Source organism: Nycticebus coucang, chromosome 5, assembly GCF_027406575.1.
Source record: "Nycticebus coucang isolate mNycCou1 chromosome 5, mNycCou1.pri, whole genome shotgun sequence".
NCBI lineage: Eukaryota > Metazoa > Chordata > Mammalia > Primates > Lorisidae > Nycticebus > Nycticebus coucang.
This window is the reverse complement of record NC_069784.1, coordinates 91,186,880-91,193,201: the sequence shown is the minus strand read 5'-3', so window position 1 is coordinate 91,193,201 and position 6,322 is coordinate 91,186,880. Positions and strand designations below refer to the sequence as shown.

General features: G+C 47.4%; 1 pseudogene; it reads left to right on the top strand.

The window, feature by feature from the left end:
* The first annotated feature begins 3,474 nt into the window (after window positions 1–3,474).
* LOC128585545 (mitofusin-2-like) lies at window positions 3,475–5,718 on the top strand (annotated as a pseudogene).
* Window positions 5,719–6,322: the final 604 nt, after the last annotated feature.

Here is a 6,322-nt window from a genome sequence, read left to right as displayed (position 1 = left end):
TTATTCTTAGTAAAGCATCACAAGAATGGGAAGCATGAATCCTATGTACTCAATCTTGATATGAGGACAATTAATGATAATTAATTAAGGTTATGGGGGGGGAAGCAGAAAAAGGGATGGAGGGAGGGGGGTGGGGCCTTAGTGTGTGTCACACTTTATGGGGGCAAGACATGATTGCAAGAGGGACTTTACCTAACAATTGCAATCAGTGTAACCTGGCTTATTGTACCCTCAATGAATCCCCAACAATAAAAAAAAAAAAAAGAAAAAAGAAAGTAATTCCAAAAGAATAAAATGTCTAGGAATAAATTTAATCAAGGAGGTGGAAGACTTTAAACAAAACACTGCTTGAAAAATTAAAAAAGACCTAAAAAAGGTAAAACCTAGATAATCCCATGTCTATGGATTAGAAGATTTAGCATGGGTAAAACAATAGCACTACCCAAAGTAATATACTCTCCACTGGGGATTCAACGCAAGCCCCTGTCAATATTCCAATTGATTTATTTTTATTTGATTGATTGATTGATTGATTGATGTTTTCAGAGATGGAAAAGCTGACCATATGGAATTGCCAGGGGGTTTTAAATAGCTGAAATGTCAAATACGTGAGGAAATAGATGTGCAATGCCATTCTCATTAGGAAAATTTAAATCAAAACCACATGAAGTGTGGAGGGAATAAAAATATATAAAATAAATATAAAAGACTTGAAGAAAGTATACCGACCAAAATGTTCATGTAAATGGTGGGGTTGTGAATACTTTTTTTTTTTCTGCTGTACATTTGCCTATATTTTTCTAATCTTCAACAGCAGCATGTATAATGTACATCAAATCAAAAAATAAAGAGCCATTGCTGACTGTGTTTTACCTTTTTGCTAAATTTACTTTGCAAGCTCCTGCAAAGCCAAGCTTAGGAAAGAGGCATAGACCAGTCCTTCCTGGTCATTGGTGCTATTGACAGAGAGTTACTGGGATGGAGAGAAGTGATACTTCACATTAAGTAGATGTCAAAAAAATTACTTTTCTACAACATTGTGTATTTATTAGCAAACTCGTACAATCAGAGCTTTGGGGAAAACAAGGAATAGCGTTGGCTTTTAGGCTTTACTCCCCCCTTCATTCCCTCTGCATTTCTCTTCTCATATGTCTACTTCCCTTCTCATATTTCTACTCTCTATATTAAAACTGATAATTCTCTCACTGAAGATGATAGTGTCCTGTTAAATACTGTGGCATATTACCCCAAAACTTAATGACTTAAAACAGCAATCACTTTATTATTATCTCTTGTGGCTCTGGATGTTGACAGGGGTCAGCCAGGTGATCTGATTCCAGGTCTGAAGTCTTTTGAATCTGAGGATGGCTGGATCTGGAGTCATCTAGAAGTCTTCCTCATTCACAAACAGGTGGTTGATGCTGGCTGATGACTGGACTGCTAGCCGGAATACCTAAATATGGCCTCCATGTGGCTTGGTTTTCCTCATAGCTTGGTGACTGGGTTCCAAGAGCAAGAATCCCAACAAGAGAGACCTAACAGGAAGCTGCGTGGCTTTTGTTAACATAGTCTCAAAAATCATGCAACTTCTATTGCATTCTGTCAGTGGAAGCAGTCACAAACGTCCACCCAGACTCTGAAGGAGGCGTCATAGATCCCGCCCCTTAATGGAAAAAAATGTCAAAAATTTGTCACGTATATTTTAAAACCACACAGATGGTAAGTAATGTGAAGTCATACTACTAAGGTGTATAGTTATATTACTAAAGTTTAACCAATGCCTTGTTTTATTTCCTTTGGGGCATTTTTCAATTTTTAAAATTACCTTGTTTCTATACTTGTAGAACGTCTGATTATTTCCACTGGGTTGAGAGTTCCATGTGAGGAAGAGTTTTGTTTGTCTTGTTCCTCACTGGGGATAACTCTCCAGTGTCTAGAACTGTGCCTAGTATGTAAAGCCTCAGTTATTATGTGTGTAATGGAATGGAATTTGGATGAAATGGAATGGGAATGGAATGGAATGGAAGGAGTAGAATGGAATGGAATAGGAATGGAATAGAATAGGAATTGAAGGAGTGGAAGAGGATGAAAGGGGATGGCGTAAGATGGATGGGATGGGGTCAGACTGGATCAGATCAGTTCCCAGATCTGAGAATCAGAAGAACTGAATAGTAGTCCAGTCTTGCCATTAGCAAGTCTCATGATCCTTGGAAAGTCACTTAAGCACCTGACCTTATACCATATCTCTCAATTTGAGCATGTTTGATGTTTCTTCATAGTTAGATTTAGGCTGTATGTCCTTGGCAGGAATATCATAGGAAAGATGCTGTGCTCTCCAGGTGCCTGTCAGGGGACACATGATTTCAATTTGTGTCATTACTTGTGACATTCATATTAATCGCTTGATTAATGTGGTGTCTGCAGATTTTTTTCACTATAAAGTTATCCTTTTTCCTTGCATTAATAAGTGTTTTGTGGGGAATTACTCTGAAACTACGTAAATATCTTGTTCCTAACCAAATTTTCTATTTATTAATTTCTTATTTATACACATATCAATCTGGACGCCTGGTTTCCCATTTTATTCAGTGAGTCTTAATCTATTACGAACATATTTACCCTAATATTAAAATTATACCAGATGTGGTTAGCAGGAGCACCTTTAGTCTACCTTCTGTGTCCTTTTTTTTTTTTTTTTTTTTTTTGTAGAGACAGAGTCTCACTCTATGGCCCTCGGTAGAGTGCCGTGGCCTCACACAGCTCACAGCAACCTCCAACTCCTGGGCTTAAGCGATTCTCTTGCCTCAGCCTCCCGAGTAGCTGGGACTACAGGCGCCCGCCACAACGCCCGGCTATTTTTTGGTTGCAGTTTGGCCGGGGCCGGGTTTGAACCCGCCACCCTCGGTATATGGGGCCGGCGCCTTACCGACTGAGCCACAGGCGCCGCCCGCTTCTGTGTCCTTTTAATATGCCCCAATGTTCTTTAAGCACTTCCTTGCTTTTTGGCATAATGATAAATTCCAGGAGCATCTTGTATTTTCCCTGCCTTAGCCTTAGTATCAGCCCCATCTCCATAGAGCATGAATTTTTCTTAGTTGAGAGTAATATTTAGAAGTCAAGATCTGAGTGTATACCCATTGCTGCTAGAATGCTACTGCTGTCTCGGCGCCTGTAGCTTAAGCGGCTAAGGTGCCAGCCACATACACCAGAGTTCAAATGGTGGATTCAAACTGGCAGGTTTGAATCCAGCCCAGGCCTGGCAAACAACAATGAAAACTACAAACAAAAAATAGCTGGGCGTTGTGGTGGGTGCCTGTAGTCCCAGCTACTTGGGAGGCTGAGGCAAGAGAATCGCTTAAGCCCAGGAGTTGGAGGTTGCTGTGAGCTGTGATGCCACAGCACTCTACCCAGGGCAACAGTTTGAGGCTCTGTCTAAAAAAAAAAAAAAAAAAAAAAAGAATGCTACTGCTCCCAATGGCCAATGTGAGGTAGGGAAGGTAAAGTAAATTGGGACTAGTGGAGTCAGCATAATTAGTAGTCAACCTCAACCTAGCACAGGACAGACAACTCAAAATCTTTTGACTTTTTGACTCCAGCCATGTTCACCCTGTGAAGATTTCTCACCATCAGAAAAAACACCTATAGGAATGCAGAACTGGACACACCTATAGGAATGCAGAACTGGACCCCATTACAACAGAAGAGTAGGTTCTAGATGTCAAAGGTTACCTGTCCAAAGTGAGGGGGCACCTGAAAGTGGCTTCCTTTGGCCTGACGAGCAATAGGAAGAGCACCCTGGTAACGCCAGGCTCTGCCCTCCGGGATCAGCCATACTATCAATTGCTTCCTGCAGGTGGAGGGGACAGATGGCCAGGAGGCCTTCCTCTTCCCTGAGAGCTGAGAGGAGAAGAGAAGCGTCAAGACCGTGAACCAGCTGGCCCACGTGCCGGGGGGCTGGTGAGTGTGATGTGGCCCAAGTCCAAGTGCCCCCTTCTGAAGGATGACCTCGTCCTGATGGATGGCCCTGGGGCTGATGTCACCACAAAGCTGGACAGCTGGGTTGACAAGTTTTGCCTGGATGCTGATGTGTTTGTGCTGGTGGCCAACTCTGAGTCCACCCTGACGCAGACGGAAAAGCTATTCTTCCACAAAGTGAGCGAGTGCCTCTCCCGCCCAAACATCTTCATCCTGAACAACCGTGGGGACGCATCCTCCTCGGAGCCCGAGTACAGGGAGGAGGTGCCGCGGCAGCACCTGGAGTGTCGCCCAGCTTCCTGGTGGACGAGACGGGCGTGGTGGATCGAGCCAGGCTGGGACCGCATCTTCTTTCCATGCCAGGATCCAGAAAGCCCAGGACATGCCTGCAGGAGGGGAGCTCTTGCAGAAGGCTTTCAAGCCAGGGTGTTCAAGTTTCAGAATCTCTAGAGGAGATCAGAGGAATGCATCTCCCTGTCTGTGGTAAAGACCAAGTCTGAGCAGCTCAGGGTCCGGGCCAAGCAGATGGCACAGGCCGTCGCTTCATGGTGGACTCACTGCATCTCGCAGCTCCGGAGCAGCGGGTTTACTGCCTGGAAATGCGAGAAGAGTCGGCAAGACCCACTGAGATTTATTGACAAGCAGCTGGAGCTTTTGACTCAGGACTATAAACTTCGAATTAAGCAGATTACAGAAGAGGTGGACCGGTAGGTGTCAACTGCAGTGGTGGAGAAGATTCGGCGCCTCCCGGTGCTGGTGGACGAGTACCAGGTGGATCTCCTCCCTTCTCCGGTCGTCCTCAAGGTTTATAAGAATGAATCGCTTCGCCATATAGAGGAAGGGCTGGGCCGAAGCACGTGGGACGGCTGCTCCACCGCCATCACCAGCTCCCTGCAGCCCGTGCAGCAGACGCGACAGGCACCTTGCAGCCCCTCCTTCCTGCGTCTGTGCGGAGTCAGATAGACTTGCCGGTCCCCCACCAGTGCTTCTCCCTCAGCTGTGACCTGAACTGTGACAAGCTGTGTGCCGACTTCCCAGAGGACATCGAGTTCCATTTTTCACTTTGGGTGAATAGGTTCCTGGGCCCCAAGAACAGCTGTCGGGCCTTGATGGGTACAACGACCAGGTTCAGTGGCCCGTCCCTCTGACGCCAGCCAACCCCAGCAGGACCCCCAGCCATAGGGTTCCCACCCAAGAGGAACTCATGGTTTCCGTGGTTACCGGCCTGGCCTCCCTGACGTCCAGGACCTCCGTGGGCGTTCTGTTGTTGGAGGAGTGCTGTGGAAGACAGTGGGCGGCGGCTCATTGCCCTCTCCCTTGGGCTATAAGGCTTAAGGAGAGGGCCAAGCGCCAGTTCATCGAGTATGCCAGTGAGAAGCTGCAGCTCATCATCATCTACACTGGTTCCAACTGCAGCCACCAAGTCCAGTAGGAGCTGTCTGGAACCTTTGCTCATCTGTGTCAGCAAGTTGATGTTGCCGGGGAGGACCTAGAGCAGGAAATTGCAGCCATGAACAAGAAAATTGTGGTTCTTGATTCACTTCGAGCAAAGCAAAGCTGCTCAGGAATAAAGCTGGTTGGTCAGATAACGAGCTCAACATGTGCACACACCTGTACCTGCAGCCCAGTAGACAACTGGCACCCTGGTGGGGCCTCATGGAGAACGGGGTGCTGCTGGCGCCCAGCCGCGTGGGCTCCGCTGTGGGCATGTGCGGCTGTGCCCTGGTGCCAGCAAGCCAATGAAGCACCCACTGTCTGGTGCCGTTTTGAGCCCTTCCAAGAGACTTATTTCCCCCTCCCTCGCCTGCCAGTGCTGGAAGATCTGGCTAACACCCCTAAAGGAGACTTTCTAACATGCCCATGCACAGCATGGTACCTCCCAGGGAGTCACATCGAGGCTTTTCTCCTCTCTATCAGGTTGTCTTGATTGAAATCTCTGGACTGCTTTCTGCAGTCTCAGCAGCTCAGCTTTGCAGGACACCACGCTGAGGCCCTTGGGGTATCAGGCAGACGCCCCACCTTCCTCTGCCCATGCACCCCACACACCTGGAGAGAGGCTGCCTTAGGGGTGACTGGATTCTCTTCCCAGAAGTATCAGGAAGTTCCGAGAAGGCCGAGTCTGTCCCAGAAGGATGGTGGCTTGACACTCGTGGTCCTTCAGCTGCAGCACTCCTTCAAGTTCATGAAGCCTCCTCAGACACATCTGAGCAGCGAGGCTGCATGTGCCCTAGGCTCAGACCCAGGCCAGCCCTGTGCCAGTAGGGTGGGAGATAGCGGGCGGAGATAGTGGGCGGAGCTTCAGGAGGGCGTGTTAGATGCTTGGTGCTGTTGCGCCGGTGGCAGGCTC